This window comes from Tyto alba, unplaced genomic scaffold (genome assembly GCF_018691265.1).
Source record: "Tyto alba isolate M040663 unplaced genomic scaffold, T.alba_DEE_v4.0 Super-Scaffold_2, whole genome shotgun sequence".
Taxonomy (NCBI): Eukaryota; Metazoa; Chordata; class Aves; order Strigiformes; family Tytonidae; genus Tyto; species Tyto alba.
Window position 1 is genome coordinate 62,492,655 of NW_024881282.1, and position 22,604 is coordinate 62,515,258.

Sequence of the window (22,604 nt, forward strand, 5' to 3'; positions counted from 1 at the left end):
GGGCAGTCGGACTTGTGAGGAAGAGTTGCTGCAGCTGCATGAACACCAAGGTCAGTGGAGGAACAGAGGAAGAAAGGAGGGGGGAGGTGTGCCGGAGCAGAGACCCCCCTTTATCCTGTGGTGAGACGGCAGGGCGGCCCCCCCTGCCACCCATGAAGATCTACGGTGGAGCAGACATTGATTTGTGGCCTGTTGTTCCTGCTCAGATCATCAAGGTGCTGTGCCCAAAGAAGGCCGGGGTCTCATGGGAAAAGGTAGCCCCGCTGCTGTAATTCAGTGCTGGAAGGATTGCAGCATGAGGGGGAGTCCCACGCCGGAGCAGCTCGGGAAGGGCTGCAGCCGTGGGAGGGAATCCAGTCGGAGGAAGTTAGTGACCCACGACGGAGCAGTGTGGGGAATGCTGCGGCCCATGGGAGGAATTCATGTTGGAGAAAGTTTGTGGAGGACTGTCTCCTGTGAGAGGGGGACCACGATGGAGCAGGAGGAACAAGTACCAGACACTCCCCTCACCGAAGATAAGGGAAGTGGCAGCGCTGACTGCACCCCCCATTCCCTGCCCCTGCGCCACTGGGGGAGGAGGTAGAAATATCGGGAGCAGAGCTGAGCCTGGGAAGAAGGGAGGGGTGGGGGGAAGGTGTTCTCAAGATGTGGCAATGCTTCTCACTGTCCTACTCTGTTATGTGTTGTTAGTGTCTGTAATAAATGTATGTTTTTTTTTTTTCTTCCCCTAACGAGTCTGCCTTTTGCTCGTGATCATAAAGGGGAATTTTCCCCCATCCCAGTCCTATCTCGAACCCCAAGCCTGGCTCTCTGTCCCTTCTCATTGTCAGAGGGGAAGGGAGAGAGAGCTGCTGCATTGTGGTTGGCTGCCAACCAGGCCCAAACCACGAAAATAACCAATGTATTTTTTTGTTACTTAAAAACAATTTCCTTCCTTCCCCCTCCCCTTCCCCTTGCTCTCCTCCCCTCCCCCTTGCTCTCCTCCCCTCCCCCTTGCTCTCCTCTCCTCTCCTCTCCTCTCCTCTCCTCTCCTCTCCTCTCCTCTCCTCTCCTCTCCTCTCCTCTCCTCTCCTCTCCTCTCCTCTCCTCTCCTCTCCTCTCCTCTCCTCTCCTCTCCTCTCCTCTCCTCTCCTCTCCTCTCCTCTCCTCTCCTCTCCTCATCTCTCCTCTCCTCTCCTCTCCTCTCCTCTCCTCTCCTTTCCTTTCCTTTGTCAAAAAATCCCAGAAACACAAAATGCAACTTGTAAATAATTTTGGGCTTGGCAAGCTCTCATGTGCACTAACAGTTTACATATTGTTCTGATTAGGCAAGCTAAACATGGTACTAAATATGCAGACATGTTTCAACTCATGATGACAGCTTGTGTATGATTTACAGCACTGGCTGCTAAAGGCAATTGTTCTGTTTCAATATTCCTATTTATTTATGCCAGCATTTTGCTGTAAACAAAACCATTTATGTATCAGATGGCTACTGACAGAGTTTTTTGAAAGCTCAGTCCCAACAAATGCACAGACATATATCCACACTTTAAATAAGTATGCTGGCATTCTTTATATTTTTCTGGGTAGAAATCAAACTGAAGAGAGAAATTTCTATGGAAATTCAGAGGTTGTTTTTGTCTGATTCTCTTTCCTCATAAACAGAAATTTAATGCCAACCCAACAGACTGGTAATATCCCAAACATGAAAACAATGCAAATGTGATGGGTAAGGAATCTCCATCGTACAATTCATATGGCGAAAGAAGTCATGACCAAATATTTCCTTTTAGTCAGAATTAACACTATCATGAGAATTTTGTTACCTTAGACTCACAGTGGATCTCAGCTATAATATTATTCTCTTACCACCTATGCAGACCTATACATAAACTGACTGATAGTTGGTGTATCTTGGTGAAGTAGGGTTACAGACGAAGTTCAAAAGCTTTATAATCTGCTGCAAAATCTGTAACTATGTGACCAGAATGGCAATGAAAAAATCTACATTAGCAAGAAAATTTGTGATACTTTCAGCAAATGGGATGAAAATAGACTTTCTTTCTCTCTTGCTCTCCGTAGGTATTAGATCCTGGACCTTCGGTGGTTACACATAAACTATTAAATCTAGTATTTCCCAGGCAAGGGAGTTGCTATACACGTAGACTTTTTCCTTTTCTACAATGGCAGTTGTAAAGCTTAACCCATATTTCAATAAGGAAGTCATTGATGAATACCTGACACAATCCTGCCAAACCAGTGGCAAGACCAACAACTTTACCAGTCCCTACAGCAGTGAGTAGGCTCCCAGCTTGCATCAGAAAGCATCAAGCTCCACAAAAGATCATCATGAGTAAACTGAAATATCAGGAATTAATTTCTCTTTATCAAAATATATTTTTCCCTACCCAATATTATTCTTATTTGAACTTTTTAATTTGCAAACTTCTCTCTCCTCTTTTATTTGACAAGATGAAAACCTGTCTCCAGAGGACACATGTTCCTCACAGCATCTTGGGAGGGGTCTTTCCTCCTACTCTCAGTAAAATGATCTAGTAGTGCATGGTGGCCTTCTCCTCAGAAGACATCCTTGCCCACTGGATTTTCTGACAGTTTCAACCTTTCCCAGAAATCTCCACCAAAGACATTATGCAGCCTAGCATGCAGAGAAACTTCTTGCCAAAGTAGCAACATAGGATAACAATTTGGCTAGCACCACTGATAAAAAACAACACCTGTCACCTATAAACCCCCCATACTGGTCATGTATTTTTTGTCCTACATGAATTAAAAAAAAAAAAAAAAAAAAACAACCCACAACCGAAAAAAAACCCTGCAAATCACAGGAGTAGGCTAATTGAAAGCTGTAGCTACTACTGACATCAGGTGAGGAGTCTGCAGAACAAGGACACTTCCAGAGATAATACAATCCTTTCTCATTTTCCTAATTTATAGTAATAGCCAAGCCAGACTCCAGGAAAAGATGAACTAAAAATATTGGGGTCATGGGTCTATTTAATGCAGCAGCTAACAGCAATGGATTTACGGGAGAAACTAAGGGGCACATACTCTGGGTCATAAGCTGAAGAAAATGCTCCTCTCTCTGTATCACCATTACAGCTGCATCCAGCTCTGGCTAAGGATGTGGCAGCCCCTCTCCATCAATTACTCGGCTGGGATGTTTCCCCAAACTGGTGAGGCAAGGGCTCTCAGCCTTAGCTCTCACTTTGCAGTCCTTACTCCGAAGCAGTTCTGTGGCTGCCCTGCCCCGGGAGATGGGTAGGAACTACACAGATTATTGGGCAGACACTTGTACTTAATGCATTTCTTACCCCTGACACATGCCAAAGGCAGCATAGCCCAGTGGATACACTGCGGATCAGGAAAACTGGGTTCTACATTTGACCACTCTGTCTCTCTGGATTCGTTCCCTCTCCCTTCAGTACAAATGAATAATGAATCTGGTCTTTCTTTCCCCTTCTGTAAGCCCTAGCAGTAATGACAGCCCTCAGGCTACAACAATCCGTGTGGAACTACTGTAAAGGATGGAGAAATTAACTGCATTGAACGTCTACCAGGATTTCGAAACAAAAGTGGCCTCCTCCTGCAGAAGGAGAGGATGAAGAAGGTTTCTTACCCCACCTTCCTCTACATAATGGAAAGACATTTGCAGCCACTGGGCTCAGAGGACCGTGCAGCCTTCTCAGCCTCCCAGGATTTACACTAGTCAGGGAAGGAGGGATTTACCTCTCCACGCTGAGTCAAGAAGATGCTCACTTCTTGCAGGAAAGCTCTGAGTTTAGTAGCCTGCAGGCTTCTGGTTTTACCCTTGTCATTGTGCTCTTTGACTTCAAAAACTTACTGCTTTCTTTGCTTGAACAACAGAATTTAAACATACAGGTTGGAGGCTGCACAATTGCCACTTCCCTCTGCAGAAGTAAAACAGTGGCGTCTCATTAGGTGTCAGCAGCTTCATTAAAGTAGGCCAATAGTCTCACAATATCTATCAGCCTACCTCAGTGTAGTCAGGGTGTCTGGCTCTGCATAAGCCATGTAGTAGGAGTATCATGGTCCAAGGTTTGGTCTATTAAACATTTAAACATTATTATACTAAGAATTATGACTGCATGATTTTCTACTGTCTACCACCTGCAAGGCTTTATGTGTTTAGGCAAACTGAGTGTCAAGAGGCAAAACTGGGAAGGTAGCACTCTACACCCACTCTGGTGGGAACAGTGAGAGAGATGGAAATGGAAAATCAGGCCCTTTAAAATCTTTAAGACAAAGTTTTTTGTAACTGAACAAGTAATTTGGAATCATAAAAGGAATACCGAGAACGTCTTTGCTTTTTAAGATACTGAGTGTGATCTCACAGGACTGGAAATGAACAGTAACTCCACTGAGATTTCCAGCTGCACTACAGTGAAAGTAGTGTAAGTGAAATCAGAATCCGGACCTACACTATCGTTTTAACAATCCCAATAAGATATTGCGGGGAGTATGTATTTGCGCTGTAACTCCACTTCACAGTTTGTTAGTAGGAAATAGGCTTCAGCTTGAATTCTTTCAGCACAGCCTGAATGGTGTGATTATGGCCCCATAATATTTCCTTACAGTGCTTTCTCGCTCAGTTCACAGTAATTTTTGCTACAGTATCTTTTCCCATCATTTTCTGGCTTTTTTTCATCTCCTAATTTTGGTCAGGTTGTATCACCCCACTGCTACTAATTCAAACCCCTTTGCTTTCCCCCACTGTTGGCCAGTGCTCACCTCTCTGTTAAACAGGGGAATCGCCTCCCTTATTCTTATTTTCTTCAGCATGATATTGGCATTGATTTCCTGCAGTATATTCTTCTTTACCTCCTAGATGCAACATCTTGTGCTAAGAAGATGTTCTCCACCTGTCTTCCTGCACCGTCCTTGGAAACTGTAGAATTATTTCTATCCCATGGATATTTATATTGCCTTCTAGCTGAATATCAATGTGCTTTGCTGTACTTTCGTCAAACAATTTGCCCTGTTTATGGGGATGGGATTCTGCTTGCATTTCATTCAGTTTTCTTCATGTCCTTTGCTTTTATTAATCAGAACATAACTTTAAGTAAGTTGGATGATGTTGTGTTTCATCTGTGCAGCAAGTATAAGGCAAGCCACATCCTACAATAAATTAAAACAGTAAGAACATGGTAAACAAAGAAGTTTGATGATGGGGTTTTTCTAATAATAAGGTTACAATAAAAAAGGGGACTACAACAGTTAATATCCCTTCCTTTATTAAAAGAAAAATGCGTAACAAAGTGGAACTAGTTATACACTAGAACTTTACTGTCAACTCATATGGGAAAATATGGCTTTTATTTGCTTTTTTTTTTTTTTTTTTTTCCCCAAAAAAGAAATAGAAATGAATATAAGAGGGATCACATTGGCAATTATGGGATCTAAGTATATACCAGTTCCTAGGTGTCCTCAGGAGAGTTCGAAGTATCATGCTGTCTGTCTCTCAATAGAAAAGGCACTTTTTACCATAGTGTATTGTTTTATCTGGTCAAATTTTCAACCTTTTGGAAGCCAAGGTGAAAGCTCAAACTTCTTTGCTAAAGTATATCCATTGTGTATTAAAATATCCAGGATGATTCATTCAGTCAACCCAACATCTACTCATCAGCAGGAGAACAAGCTAAGGAGGCATTATATCTTTCTCTAGCACACCACTTAAAGTGAGGCATTCCAATCTAAAAGGCAGAATTGTTCCTTTGAGTAAAATAATTACCGAGCGCAGGAGCGGGAAAGCTGTGACGAGAGAGACCTCTAGCGGCGGGTCCCTGCGCGGGAAGGGCCTTATTGTCCTCGCTCCGCGCCGCTCCGCGCCGCTCCGCGCCGCTCCGCGCCCCTCCGCGCCCCTCCGCGCCCCTCCGCGCCGCTCCGCGCCCCTCCGCGCCCCTCCGCGCCCCTCCGCGCCCCTCCGCGCCGCTCCGGGCGAGGGGGCAGGGCCGGCGGGTCTCGGCGGAGCCGCCCGCCGGTATCTGGCGGCTGCTGCCGCCGGGGACGGCGCCGCCGGAGGGGCCCAGACGCGCCTTGAGCCCAGGGCCAGGCCTCCCTTCGCCGCCTGGGCAGCGCAGCGCTGGGGGACGCCGTATCAAAAATTAAAACGTTGCTATCAATCCCGGGTGGCTTTTTTTTTTTTTTTTTTTTTTTCTCCCTAAATATAAAAAATTTCAAGGTACAGGAAATTGGTTTTGTTTTACTACGACTGTTTGTTGAGCCCTCTTAGACTGACTTAGGTGAGTAATTTGGAAAAAAAGGCAGGGTGCAGTGATGCAATTTATGTTCTTCCTAACAAGAGTCTACCCTCTACTGTCACACCTTAATAATTTGGTATATTAAAGTCCTCTTACTTCACTTGTTTATGGGAAGGATCTTCCCATTTTGTCTCAAGTCATTTGCAGCTACAACCGCTGTTCAAAGCCTCATCTCACAAAGTCTTCTTTCTTGCTGCATGTAACATTACTGCAAGTGGTCCCGTCGGTATCACGGCTGTTAGCACAGAGTCGTGTCCATGGGACAGTTCAACCATTGTCCCCAGTGCAAAGAGTTTGCACAGTTAGGCCCAAAGTGTGTGAAATCTAGCAAAAAAATAATAATAATTACGGCTATTTTTTATTGTAATAAGCAGATTCAAAATATGCCGGGGCAGAGAGAGGGGAGACATGCAGTGTGTATTAAGTGCAGGTTATCAAAAAGAAACTGTCTCTGGATTATGTACAGTTTCACTTGACTGAAGCTTCATGGAAGATTAAGCTTCTTTTGTTCTCTGTGCTGTTTCACATAGATCGGCTGACGATGTGCAGAATAATTTTAACCACATATTAAACAGTGGTTAATCTAAGATAAGGAGATGAGCAAATATGAATAGCGAATAGTGTTTTTAGTGTTAATGCTAATTAGAGATGGAGCAAGCAGTTCATCAGAAATTTAAACTCTTTGTGCAGGGTTCTCAAAAATAGATGTATAAAGAGGAGGCCTGTTTACTATCGCAATGTTTACCAGCCAGTCTCCTGTGTGGTACACATAATTTATAAAGGAATCAATCACTCCTCTCTGATTTATGGAGAATAATAGCACTGAGGTGACTGACTTCTGGAAGTGCTGCAGACATGGAAAATAAAATAGGCAGAAAGTGCTAAAATCCAGGACACTGTGTCAAAGAGTTGTGAGTATTAAGCCAGTTGGGTAGCATTTTTAACAGGAGAGGGAGGTGGAGTTGTGGGGTTCTGCAGCATATAAAAATAACACATTGTACTCTCCTTATATTATGGCATTTCCAAAATATTACACTTCAGACTTTTGCTGGCCCCACAGGAGACCTTTTCAGTGCCTTTTCTCTTGTAAAGATTTAATTGATCTCTTTTGAGGCAAGGAGAGATCTAATATTTTGCAGATCTATTTTTATTTTCAGCTTTTGCCTTAATCCCCTTCATACACCTTTAATTTCTTCATTTGAATTAATTAAGCTCTCCTCAGATATATGAAGATGATGAGATTTCTTGACCCCATTCATCACACAGGTTATTCACAGATCTTTCAGGAATTTTACCAACAGTTCTCAGCAATTTGCTGAGGAAAATTGTTTGTTACTTGTGTGTGAGTATTTCAGCAAGCCCATGAATCGGACAACCAGCACTTTGGAATTTGCAGTGAGAGCATTTACCTTTTTCAATAGACTCTAATAGAATAAAATTTGTTTATATAGCTTTGTTTTCTAGGTGAAAATAGGACATTACTTGGGAAAGGAATAAGTACATAGTAGTTTAATTAAGCAATGACATCATTAAAAAAGGGAGAAAAAGCTTGATTATTTTTTTCTGAATTCACCTTTGTTTTTATTTTTACTTTCTTTTACTTCTTGTTTCCTTCTTCTTTCTGGAAGACAAAAGACAAGATAGTAATACAGTTTATGTGCTGTACTATCACCTCTCAGCCACCTGCTTTTGCACTCCGATCATATTTACTCTTATATGGTGCATCTTCATTTTTCCTTCCTCATCCTTCAGATGTTTATTGCATGAAAACAAGCCTTATCAATCAGTTCCTTGAATATATTGCTGATGGCAGAAGAACTATGGGGTCTACTTTATATACTTGATGAATAACTTCATCATCCCTGCATCATCATCTCTGATCAGTCTGGGCTACTTTTCCCCTGTAGGTGGACTCCTCTCTAAATATTATTTAGACTATTGCTGGAGGTGGTCTGCTGCAGAAATGTATTTGGCACTGCGATCTTTGTGCATAAAATATGTGCTGATCTTTTAAACATTAAAATATTCATTGCTAGTTCTGCAAAAAGGTAAAAAAATTTAAGTGCACCATATTAGGAGTGAGTAGAAAGAAAATGGTTAACTAAATGTAATTTACCAATCATTCCTATAAAGAGAGACACATGGTTTCAATTTTCTTATTGAAATTGAATTATTGGTTTAAGACAGGTTGGCAGAGTAAAACTGCTTTGTATGCAGCCATCCAATACTCCCTCCCTTTCTTTTTAATGTCCAAATATATCTGGCAAGTTCAGAGATTGTTTTCTGGAGTCAGGGGATACCAAACTACGGGATCCTCTCACTGTGATACTTTTTCCTCACTTTTTACTTTTTATTTTCTGATAATATGAACAGATAGGACTTTGTAAACTTAAAATGTCAGAGAAATCTTTTTCCTACTTTTTGAGTATAATTTTCTTAAATGTCTGTAGAGGCAAATAAACTGTTCCTATATCCCTCACAGGAGAGGGATATGTTTAGGAGTATACTTATTGTTGAGAATTAGGTTAACCATGTACATAGTCATTATCTGAATTATCAGGAAAAACAGCTAGGAAACATTTTCATCCCCTTTATCACTATTACAAACCACCAGACGTAATTATTCCAGTGTAAATCTGAAAGAATATCTCGGTAATCATTGAATATATGTTACTATTACTGGGCACCTAAATTTCTCTTTAAATATCTGGGCAATGTTTTGTGACATTCACAAACCTCTGCTCATCTGTCTCTCAGTTCTGTGTGTGCTTAGTATGCTTGCACCATAGTAATGAGACATGTGCTTGCAAGATATCTGTAGCTGCTTTGTTTCTGAGGCTATTGTTGTTCACCTTTACTACAGTCTCTACAGCGCTTGACTCAGGTGAACCTGGTTTTCCTTGCACTGGAGTCCACTATTGGAAGGTCCCGTTATGAAACCTGAAGGGTGACAATCAGCGACGGAACTGCGGTTGCGTCTCACATTGCTGTAGCTGCTTTGTAAACAAGGTTATTCCTACACACAGTTTCTTTTCATGAACATACTCATAACTACCAAAGTCCTGGTGGTTCTCAGTCAGTCAGAGCAACAGATCTTGTAAAAACCCACGTTCCCCTCCACTTAACTCACCAGTGCCAATTTAGCGTGTATCTTTAGTGCACATCTAAGTTGCGCCAGGTGTGCTTGCACAGGAAGACCATACAGAGTAATACAAAAAGCAGTGCTCTGGGGGTTCCTGTGGGATTCCTGAAACCCTAATAGCAGTTGATCTGAAAGAGAAACCTGATCTGAGGTCTTTTGCTGTCAAAGAAGCTAGACTGCTCTTCCCACTAGGCTATTATCTAGTGTTGAGGTTTTTTAGTAGTACCTCCTGGCTGAGAGTTTCATGTCCTATTAAAACCAAAACCAAATAAACAAAAAAACAACAACAAAAAAACAAAAACAAAAACAAAAACAAAAACAAACAAAAAAAAAAAAAAAACAAAACCCCAAAGTCAATTGGGGAAAGATCAATGCCTTAGTTAAAGTGCCCATCAGTGACACGAATGGAAAAGGTGCTAAGCCTGACATTAAACAAGGCAAACCAAGCATTTCAGAGCCAGGTATCTTACCTTTGGCTGATTGCCTCAGCCACTCTTGTTGAGTTAGGTTTGGCGGTCAAGTCTTATTCTGAATTTTCATCTAAATGGCATTAATGCCTCATGCCAAGGAAAAATTAACAGCTGTGAGAAGAACAAAATAAAGTGCATCACTCAGGCACACACAGAAAGGTAGAAGTTCTGCCTTTTTCTTGGTGGTTTCCTCTGCTGTTGGTTGCTGGCTCCCTACCCTGAGATGCTTAACTCCCCCTCGTCTTGCGTGGTGAGTTTGAGATAGAGGCCCGGGGCTGGTTGCCAAGCCCAGAGGTGCCCCAGGCCACCAGGGAAGGAGAGACTGGCAGCTGCAGGGCACCGCACAATGAGTGAGTCTGGGGTTTTCAAGAGAAATGTTCTTCAGTTGCTAGCTATGGTTTGCAATAAGTGATGTGGGGAGGCAAGCTGAAAACTACCAGAGAAAGAAGAGAAAGAACATTCAGTGAGAATGAACAAAAAATGATAGCTGATAAAGACATCCTAGTCTGGGTCAACATATCCCATAAAAGGAAAACATGTGACGAACTTATTACTGCAAAGGGGTGCAGTGAGCACCATGGCCTTATTCCCTTACTTTCTTGACTTACCACGACAAATGACATCACTGAGCTGGTATCTGGGTTCCAGAATACAAACACAGAGTTTTTTAAAAAATTAAACAAAATAGAGCTAGGAGGAAAATAAGGTCATGGATCACAAGATCAAAGACTGAAGAGCTATTTTTTTCAAATTGATTTCTTTATTAATACCATTCCTTAATATCTATATGAATAGCTTTTTGTTCAGAAACTAGGGAATGACTGATTAATAACTTTCGCTAATTCAATCTGGGAGCAGGAACAACATCACTATATCTTGGCAAATAACCATTGCCATGAAAGAATTGCTGTACGGGTGAGGTAAAATGTGTGTGAACAGACAATTGTCTGGAATACGTTTTGACAATCCATATAAAACTTGGGAATTACAAATACCTCTGCAGAAACCAGGACTGTGAAATAATTCTCAAATGAACAAAAGCTAGGAACACATTTGTGACCAATTAAGCTATGTGATTGGTTCTAATATATATTATAATTTTCCCAGGTAGTTCTAAAAGTATGAAAAGATGAATAAAATGACCACTACATATTAACATACTTCCTTAGCACGATGGATAACATTTATTATTTATTTCACAAAACACTTCATTAATTCAATGAATGCTTCCAAGTTCCAAAAATAACATTTCCCACGGTTGAAGTCTTTTAGACAAAGGATCTGAGAACAAAAGTGAGAGCAAGTCCATTGAAAGTAGGAGAGAAAATCAAAGAGCAGGGTGGTGAATACAAGCTGTAATGCAGGATGCTCTCCCACAGCAGGTCCTGCTGGATCTATGAGCTGTTTTCATCACCCTAATGCTTTACCTGCCAGCCAGTCCCTGCAGGGGTTTCTGAGTGCAATGGTACGCATATGCCTTGGAGTGGACTCCCCTTAATTTTTTTTTAGTATTAGAAAATATTTTTTGCCTTCTCTAGAAGACTGGATTTCTAGGCAACCCTGTGAACATCTGTTGTTTGTTTTTTTTTTTTTTTTTATTTCTGTAGACTTTTGGAAATATTGAAGCTTTCATATAGATCACTTAAACAAGTATTTTTAAAAAGTTGTATTTTTTTCTGAATTATAAAGCATCACCTGGAGTAGCAGAAAACAAAATTATTTGTAATTACAAATTATAGCATGTATTTTCAGTGAAACTTAGAAACCTTGTTCATATATACTTTCAAAATCTAGAAGAGGATATTTTCTTCAAATGTTGAAGGAGTATTTCTTATTTTAATCAAGTGTATTTTCTGTAGCACTGCCTAAATTTAAATATACTTTGTAATCCATTTGAACTGTGATGAGCGTAAGTGTAAATATAATTTAATCTCATACACAGTTGTGTTTGGTTCATAAACAGTCTTGTTCATGAAGGGGATGATACAGACAAATAAAATGCTGTATTCAAAACATGTGCAATTGAAAATCTGCCTTCCAGATTGACCCACAGACACAAAGTTCTGCTCCGAGACCCTTAGAGGGAAAATGGCCACTTGTCATATTACAATCATGATTATTTCCTATTTTCCAGCCGTTACTGAACATGTTTAAGAATCTCATGAGCTGTTTTGGCAGATACTTATTGATGCATTTTAAGTCTTTTGTTAGCTATAGTCTTTAGTCATTTTAGTACATTGAGAACTAATCTCCAAGTCTGTCAGTCCCATTTTGCATTACAAATCATTTGTAGTTTTATAACTGTCATTTCCAAGGACATCTGGAAAAGATGGATTTATGAAAGGTTATCGTGCATTCTAAGGAGGCCGAGAATTAGCATGACTTTGTAAAGGTTCTTGTAAATTGAGCAGCAGCCATCACTGGCAATAAGCTGTTTTCTGCTCTAGTCAAGTATCTTTATTTAAATATTAAGGAAGAGGTGTGACCTTTGGCCTCAAAGATCACTATGATAGAGCAATAGCACAATCTATTAGCTGTCAATGAAGTATTATGGCCCTGGCTCTCTCAAGACACCTATTTGTGGACAGTGTTATAATAACCCTTCCATTAGGCATCCCCAAGGCAAATAACCTTGGCTTTAACAGAGTCAGTTTAAAATTCCTTGGAGTAACATTAAGAGAATATCTGGTTTGTGTCAGTTTAGGATCAACTACCAGCATTAGTCCCGTTCTGTAAATTGTAAGTAGCTGTGGATTTATTAGAATTTTTTTATACATGCCCACAGGTAAATATTAAATACAAAGGATGTGAAAACTCATATTGCTTTCTACTTCCTACATGGAATATATATAGATTAATGGACACCTGACAGGTCTGAGAATTTTAAAACAGGATCCATTTTCTACTGTATACATTTCATTTCTTTTGTTGATGGAAATTACACAGTGCCACTAGAATTAAATTGCACAGAAAAAAATATAAGCAAGAAATAAAATAAAACAGTAAATGCGATAAAAAGTAGTGTAGATAACTTTCCTATAAGCTGGTATGTTGTCCTGCATAAATAGTTAGGTACAGCTGCAGTAATATTAGGGAACCATCTAAAAAGCCAACAAATTTTCACATGGTGTGTCTTGTTTGTCTCCACTGCATTTCCTGCTCCTCAGGTATCGGCATATTTAATACTCAGGTTGGTATGTTTAATACTCAAGTCCAAGACCAAGTATTTTTAAACTTGTGGGATGTTCAGAAGAAATCTTTTCTTCAGGTCTCCTCTGTTGTTTAGACAAAATAAATTTGATTATGATCCCTTAGTATCAGCTGAATTGCTTTGAAAATTAAAAGTTTCCCTACATAGTAAAACCAGCTAAGGTTGTTTTTTGCACCTTCTGCAAGAGAACAGCTCTAAAGCCACCTTTCATCAGAGGTAACAATCAAGGTCAAACTCCATTTAAATACTTTGAAAAATCAGAGGTACCCGCAAGTATTAAAAATAGCCTACTAAAAATCCTATTAGCATTTCAAATATGTTGCCTGGCATATACTGGGTATAGTGTTTCTTCTGAATCCAGCTTTAATGTCTAATACAAATGGCTTTTGTTGCTGAAACACAGCAAACAATTGAATGTGCTTGCTGTTGTGAAATCAGAAGTTTGGCTGGTTCTGCAAGTACAGCTTCTATACAACTTTATTTTCTGTTGACTTTCAGCAGTAGTAGATCACTCCTTGGACAGAAATAAAAGCATTCCTGTGATGGGAAACTACACGAGCTGTCCCCCAGTGAGGTTCAGTGCCTCCACGACACCTCCCTGTCCCCAGAAGGGCTTTGATGGAGCCAAGACAGTGATGGATCCCCTCCAGCCACTGCCCCCAGGACTCCTCTGCTCAAGGAAGGTTTACACATTGCCGAGGAAGAAAGCACCTGAATTAAAATAACTCAGTGCTAAATTGGCCAGTTCTCTCTGCTTAGTTTTGAAGAGTCGCCTTTCCACCCCCTCACCACCTGCAGTTCTTGACCTCCTTAGAGGATTTTATAGGAAGAAGACGAATAAAGGGAAAAAAAAAAGCTGTGGAGGCAATGTGCTGTGATCCACCTCCTAATGGGTGCATTGGGATTCATCCCCTCACCTAACGAAGGCAGAAGAGACAACTTCTGCCTGGGTCAAGACTGGAAATATAGAAAAACACTGGTGCAGATTCATGCTACAGCCAAGATTATTTGGCTCCTGTAAAAATGCCATCACTACCCTGGGCAATACGGGCTTCATGACCGATGTTTTCAGCCAGGGACCTCTGCTCTGCCCCAGCAGGTCCTGGCATGGCAGCCAGCCCCTGGCAAGAGAAAGAAGCTCCTGAGTCACACTGGACAATGCCAAAATTTTGCAGCAGCTATTTTGGCCCTGATGTTCTCAGAGTTAGAAGCTGTGGATCTAAAAAGCACAGTGAAAGATGGCTTCACCTTTCTTGTGACACTGACAAGCTTAATTTGAACCAGTGCTAGGAAACTCCACATAGTTTCAAAGGAAACAATTAAGTTGAGGATTACAGTAGTTGTTTTCAAGTGATCAGTTTTCACATATTGCACACTGTGAAGGCAATATTCACTCTCAATAAAGGGCACTTGACTTTTGGTTCATTCTCCCTTTAGCACTCTTCTTACAGTGATATTGGATACAAAGCCATTTTCTTTCATAGGGTGATACATGGCAGAATCTAGGATGTAATGTAAGGGGCTCTATTGATATCATAAATTACAAGAAGTCTGCTGAAGCAGTTTATGAATGGTAGTAAAAATCTGAAACTGAATTACATCATTAGAATCATGCACCACATACATGTATTATTATTTATTATACAGGCCTAAGTATCCCCGTATTTTATAGACAAGGAAGATACTGTAGGACCTTGTGCTAAATAGGAATAGGACTTCCACAGCCTCTTGCTAATGGATGTGCTCCAATAATGGAATAGAAAAGCAATGCTTGTGAAGTTACTTCATAAAGGAGGAAAGAAACCCGGGTCTCCAAGCCTGGGAAAGGGAAATACCACTGCCATATTTTCTACAAGATCAATTCCTCGTGCCAGTCTGAGTAAAATCTTAACTCCACATACCAGCAGATTGAATTTGAGAAGGACACTGAGGATTTTAATTATTTTGGTACACAGAATCTGTATCCATATTTCAGAGTACATTTATAAGTATAATTTCAGCAATAGCTGTCAATCAGATCACTATCTCTGTGCTTTTAAATTCTCTGGCTGGTACCAGAATCTAGCACAAGCACTTTAACAATACAGTTAAGCAAAGACAGAAAGAGTAATAAGAAAGCTATAGTCTCACAGAAACAGCTTGTTAATAGTCCTGAATCACTTGCTCTTAGTTTGCTTAAGAATTTAGTTCCCCAAAACAAATTAACGCATGGCCTGTATTCAGACTCCAGGCATCTGCTTCAGGAAATGGGATTTGAAGGGGAAAGACCAGATAAGCACATTTTTTGCAAATATTTTAATGTGAAAGGTACTTCTTTGCCCTGCTACACTGGCAAAATAGGACATGAGGCTGATAGCTGCAATAATAACCATATTTTTATTGGCCTATCAAAAGTATAATTTTGGAAACTCAAGTATGAAACCCCTTATTTAGAAGAAAATCCTCAGTAAAGCCAACAGGCCTGCAGTGTAAAGGCTGCTCCCACCAGCAAGGCTATCAAGAGCAAACCATGTGCACCTCCTGGTAACACTGAATGTGCCTGGAGCCAACTATCCAGTTTGGGATTTCAGAGGCTTAAGAGAACCAAACATCTATTTCTTACTGGCTTTCAATACACCGAGCATCAAAACTAAGTTCCTCTGAAATGGCAAGGCTTGAAGGCAAATAAGTTATTTTATTCCCACGCTTGGTAACACTGAGGATCAAGATACATTGAAAAACATTTCTGGCTTTTTAAATAATCACATAATTACTTGTCACCAGTAGTGCGTTAGCATTGTTTCACTGACTGATTTGCCAGGTTCAGCTGAGCCTGCAGCTGGCCTCCAACAAGCAGGAGGAGCTGATAGTCCTCACACTTGCACCAGCCTCTGGAGGAGGAAAAACAGTAAGAAAGGGAGGAAAGAATATTTGTGTTTCATCTTCCAAAATTTGGCAGTTTAAAAAGGGAGAGAATTATATGAGAGAGGTGGGTGAGAAGAGGTACTTGTAACTTTCCCACTGGAAGCTGCAAATACCCTGGAATAAGGTCCTTTCTTTTCCTGCAGGAAAGGACAGGTTCTGCCAGCGCCCAGCCCAGTGCTTCTCTGCTTGCTTTTCAGGCTGACGTTTGCCCTTGAGCGAAGATCTTCCTTCAGGTGCACCAGGTCCCATTTGTGACATTTTAGGATCGAGAATGTACCTTCTTTTGTTTTCCATGATCCTTAACCTCAGTTGTCTCAGGCTTCTCAGGCTTTGCTTTCACTTGCCCAGTGGGTTCTCTACCCACTGCAAAAGAGCAAGTCAAATTTAGTGTAATTTAGAGTGTGCATTCTTAAGTAGAGACAATGTCTCTTGAGTGTTTATTGCAGAAGTTGGTTCTTTAGCCCATGCTTACGGGTGACCACACCTACTTTATTTTGCAGTAAGACTAAATTGCTTTGTGTCACTTTGTTTTTATAGCAAGATGGCTGTGTATATTAGCTGTCATGCAGGAGGAACTGTTTTCCAGTGTAAATGACGGAATGATATTTCTGCAATGACTTCAGGTATTCACTTTGCTTTCCAAATGACTCTGTAGTAATGCAGGATTTTTTCTTGGTGAGGTTCCTCCCCCTAATGATAAGGAAACGTGCCTATATCACAGATCAACTAATTGATAAAAAGACATTAGAATAAGAATTTTTTATGTTATCATCTTACATTTTAAAAAGGTGCATTTCCTTTAACTCTGCCCTCTGCCTGGGAGAGTATGTAAAATACTTAGCTAACAGATTTTTTTCCAAATTCTGTATAATAAACTTAATTTGGAATAATTTGGTAACTGAAAGCAAGTCCGTTACAAGTAAGTACAATGTACAAACGTGTATTTATGTAAAATGCTTTTAAAAAAAACCCTAAAACTCCTGTTAACCACCATTCACAAAATTAATGTTCTCACAGGGTTTGTAGTAGGAAGGGGTCTTGGCCTGTGAAGGGCTTTGGCTACCCTCTTGTTCAAACCCCCTCTGGCTCAGTGGGAGGAGGCCTGGGAGGTCTGCAGAGGAGCTCAAGCTCATTGCCAAATCCTTGCTTGCTATCATCGTCAACCAGATCGTGTTGAGGTTACACTGTTTTGTACTTACAGACTGTGAACCTGTTAGGGGTGAGCAAGGTTGCAAGGTGACCCCGCTCTCAATTTGAGATTTGATGCAGGACAATTAGAAAACTTGTGCCAGCTCTGAAGGAAGAAATCCAGGTGGAAAGTGGTACTGGGGAGAGATGTCCCTCCCTGGAGAGGCGGGAGGATGCAGCTCACCACCCGAGGCTTTGTTGTTTCACTATGTCAGCAGCAGGACTGGTTGCAGAAAAGAGCAGTTGCCATCATTGCCATCTGTGCTGCACAGACATGTGTGGAAGATCCCTGGGGTATCATCGAGGGGTGACTTAGGGCACATAAATGTTATGTGCTTGAATTCCAGAGGCCTAAATGAGAAAGTAAATTTCTGATCTAAGGAGTAAGTTTTTTAAATGGAAAAGCACTTTGGAGGAACTGTTACTTTTTGAATGCTTCTTCTTTTGTAAACACAACACCCATCTAGGAACGCTGGTGTTTTGATTCCAGAAAATTAATGGATACAGTATCACTTGAATCAAGGCACATCACAGAAAACATAAGAGTCATGAAATTTTCTGAGGAAACTACATGGCAGGTAGAATGCCAACATACTAAAGTGCATGGATTAAATGAATGTATTAGCCACGATCTTAACGTTTCAGTACACAGAACTTAGGTACAAGATTATTATTTGGGGGGGAAATGCTGTATGGAAGCTAACTGAGATGATATATCTCAATGACATTTGAAAAAAAATTACTAGTTATTTTTCATGATTTGGGGCATTTTCCCTTCTTATACAAAGTGTTGTCTATCAAACTCATAAGTATATGAATCTCTTTGACTACACTATTGTTCAATATGCCTGTTCATAACTCAGTCTCTTATTCTATTATAATGCTTGAATGATTCACATGCAATGTTTCCAATCCACTTTTCCTATCTTGTGAAACTTTTTAACGAAATGTTAGCATTTGCAGGCACCAGATGTTTTGACATAAGGAGAAGCAGTATGTAAATTTTAATCCATGCTAGGAACAATAGCCTGGAGGCACCTTTTTCTTATTACATGAATCATATACTTAACCACAGTGTGGTGGATTATATCAAAATCATCACCACCCTGAATATAGAACACTTGTCTTGTGGTTGCCAATTAATGAAACTGATATATATTTAACTTGATGGGTACCAGTGATTTAACCAATAAACCTTAGCATACTTCACTACTGCAACCTCCTTTATAATTAGACTTTTGGTCTGATTATTATCACAACTTCATACATTTTTTTCTAAACTCCCATTGGTTGTCAGTACAAATGATGCTGACATTAAATCTGTTTGTCTGTCAGTTGCAAACATCACTACTTCTAATCAAGCAATGTATCACGTTGTACTTTTCTAATCTCAGAAATAACTTTTGATTTTAATTTCTGATGTTGTTTATTTAATCATTAAGTGTCTGAGACTGCAACAGGCTGAGCATTGCCTTTCTTCAAAGTGAACTGAGGGCTCCCAGTCCCTCACAAAGGAGCTGAGTACCTTTTATGATCAAATCCTAAGTACATAATAAATATGTAAAAAAGCAAAGCTTTTTTCCATGGCTAATCACTGAACTTTAAATAATATTTATAATAATATTCTGTTTTAATACTGATAGGAGTGTCTTAATGGTTTGAAGAAATAAGGAGCCTGGAGAACATCTTTATTACAGATCGTTTGTTTATCTGAAGTACACAAACAATAAGCACTATTTTACATGAAACAATGAACTATTACAAAACTATAGCTGAAATATATATTACTACTCAACAACTTTTTCATCATTTCATGCACAGAAAGCATAAAATATCTTCTAAAGAGAGCAGCTTTTCTGATATTAGGAATTCAAAATGCAGTCTGAATCCTTACTTAATTCATTAAGAGTATCTTTTAGTGCCAAATGCTACTTAATTATCAGCTTTAAAAAAATGGTTTACATCTTAAAATACAATATTCTGTTTATCCTATATTGTCTGGGGAACACCTAGTACATTAAAAGGTTTTTGTAGAGCTTCTTAGTGATTTAACTGATATCATCATGCCTGCTAGCAATTTTGCAACATTCTGAAAACACTTTCCATAAATCAAAGCCTTAGCAGCAGGAATAAGCAGATGGCAGGAGACCATATTAAAGAATGTATCAATTATTTTTATTAATGGGAGGATACTGGATCATGATGTATCATAATGGACTAAATGTTTAGCAGTTGTGAAGTGTTTTGTCTGTTAGATATCTCAGATGTTCTTATCAGATGTTATTATATTGTCTTATGATGGCACTCTTTGAGGGACCAGATAGTGAAATTTCACAAGAGACATATAAAGAGATATTTTAATTTCAATCTTTTAATTGTATTCATATAATAAGCATAAAATACTAGCATGTATAAAATGTAATTTTATAAAGATTGCATGTACAGTGAGTAATAAAGTACATTCTGTCTGCATACATTGACTTAGAAAACAAGATACTGTACGGTTAACAATGAAAGATAGAAATTATTATAAAAATATTCTACAGCCTCATAATAGTAATGTAAATGCCTTTATTTATCTAAGAGACTTAACATAATTTTAAATTACAATAATTTTACATCCTCCATTCATATATACAGCCCTATTAAAGTCAAAAGGTATTATAATAACAATGTTCTTATTAAGATTAAATGACTGAATTTTATTTAGTTATTTTACTACATAAAGCAACTGTGTTCCTGTTTGTTAAAACTGCACTTACTGTAGCTTTTCATACTATTCACGTTATGCTCAAGGAAATAATTTAGGTTTCCGTTCTTAGTATAGTATCTGTATCCATTTCATGAATTAAACAGGATGTTAATATTTCAACTCTCTTTCCTTTTATGTAATTATCTGTCTGCTGTTTCATGTATTCTCTAGGAATATGTCCACCAGCTTTGAACAGCTGTTACTGAAAACAAGCAAGAACTCCTTTAATACATTTTGACAAAAATAGCCAGTTCCCCTCACACCCTGCCCTGTTGAGGTGAAACTCTGTAAGTCTTTACATTCTCTTCTAGGCCCAGAGCCACCGGCATATTGTGCATCTCTTTCATGAGATTACATTAAACAGATCTCTGTAGGAAATAGCTAAAAAGTATATTTTGCTTGCACCACGTTTTAGTCCAATAAAACTTGTGTGGACAGCAGAGAAACTCTGTCTGAGGAAGGACATCAGGATTTGTCCCTATAGTAATAAAATCCCTTTCTTCTGTGTGCAAGCTGGTAGGACCGTGCTCTGCTCTGCTCTAACAGTCCTCTCAGCTTCACAGCAGCCTCACCAAACCCAGGGTGGGAGAGGGAGTGCTTACTCCATAAAGCCTGAGATGTGATTACCTCCTCTCCTAAATACCTTCAGTACCACCTATTCATCCCCAGAATGTCTTAGATTCCTGGGGTTTGCCACCGTCTACCACTATTTAATTTCAAGGGTGATGCTGTAAAACAGGTTATGGTTATTAGCTAAAAAAAAGGAATTCTGATGACTTTCTACTAGAAAAAATGTAATGGTAGTGAAACAATATTGCCATAATATACAGCTACAGGTATGGATACGGTTAGTGTTTTGGGCAAGGGGGTTGGGGATTTTGTCTGAATGAAGACGGCTTGAATACATTTAATGATAGATGCAATATGGTATATTGCAAAAGGAACATTCACTATCTTCTGTTAAGTTTTTCATGCAGGAAGAGAAAAAAGATCTGGTGCTTCAGACTGAAGCAATTGTCAGAAGAATGAAAATCAACTTTAAAAAATTTAATGGATGCACTATAATATTTTTTTAGAACGGTGCTTATAAAAGTGATGAAATTCAGGATGTTATTTAGAGTCAATATAGTCCAGAAGTATGGTCTAACTCCTATGTAAAAGTTCAATGGGAAGATCATGTACTACATTCATATTTAATTTCTTTTTCTCCATTATGAGCAATCCACACCAGTGTATTTAAAACTAATGTAGTAGAAACTGCAGTACAAGGACAAATAACATTTGATATCAACCAAGTATCCGTTCCTTTCTTCAGGTAAAATGGACAATACACATCTTACTCTATCCATAATGTGGACATAAATGTTACTCTTAATTAATCATATTTTGTATTCAAATGTCAATATTAGCTAGTCTTTGGCAAAACTGTCATAAAGTGGTTCCTCTTTTAATGAGCCTAATTTATAGAAGCCTAATTTATAGAAGCACTGCATAGATCAGTCCTATGTTCAGTTATCTTTGGTTAATATTCATTATATTCATTTTTCTTTCCATTCCTTTCCTCCATGCTACCATAATAATAATAATAAAAAAATATTAGAACCTTATTTGTTGCTGTTATTATTTTTAACCATGCAGTGAAAGCATATCATAGCCTCTTGTGAGGGTCAGGTGTGTGCTGGGCTGTCTGGGAACCCACACATATGAAACAAGATCAGTTCTGCTCTGTTCAGCTTACATCCAAGTAGTTTGCAGAGGCTCACAGAAATCCTTGAGTTTCTTAAAAATGTAAATATTCTTGTGAAATTGGATACTCCCTCATCTTTCATAGACATCCAGATGTGATTTATTATCCTACTGCTAGCTTTCCAATTAAGAAACTATCGTGACACTCTCTGTCTGGGTTGGTCAGGAATGGGCTATGGCCCTGGAGGAACACAAACCTCTCAAGGACTTTGAGGAGGACACAGGTACCAATAATGGAAGAGGCAGCATGAAGAAACAATTGCTCTGGTTTTGGATAACATGTTTAAATATATTTCAAATGTTCATGCAAACAACAAAATATTTTAATCTCTTTACTGTTTTCAATCCTGTGATACTTCTGGGGAATGAGGTAGGCTCAGTGACAGCAAAATTAATACACAGATTTGAAACATATTTTGAATTGTTAGAGAACTCCTTAATGGGATCTTTTGGCTTTGGCTGAGGAAGAGCTATGAAGAATCTGTGCCAAATTATTTTGCTATGTATTAATATTACAATTAGAATTATTTCACTTAATGTCCTGGAACATATATCACTCTCCAGAATTTCACTATGTATAGAAATTATATGCCTTCTACCTGCCCTCTAACTGCCAAGTCTTTACTGAGTCTTCATAACACGTTTTCTGAAGGCCCCTCCTAGCAAGCTAGTTATGAGAAACAGTGCATCACAGCAACACTTCTGAATATCCCCTTCAGTTTGAAAAGTCTTCTTTTTCAGCTTTTCGGTAGCAAATCCAGAGCCAAATTTGAAATTAAATTATCTTTGTTTCAAGTGTATGCAATGGGAATCTTGCCATTTGTCTCCATTTCCAGATGGATCAACGGCATGTGTAGGGATATTTCCTTTGGAAAAAACCTTACTGTGCTGCCAAATGACACCAACAGTG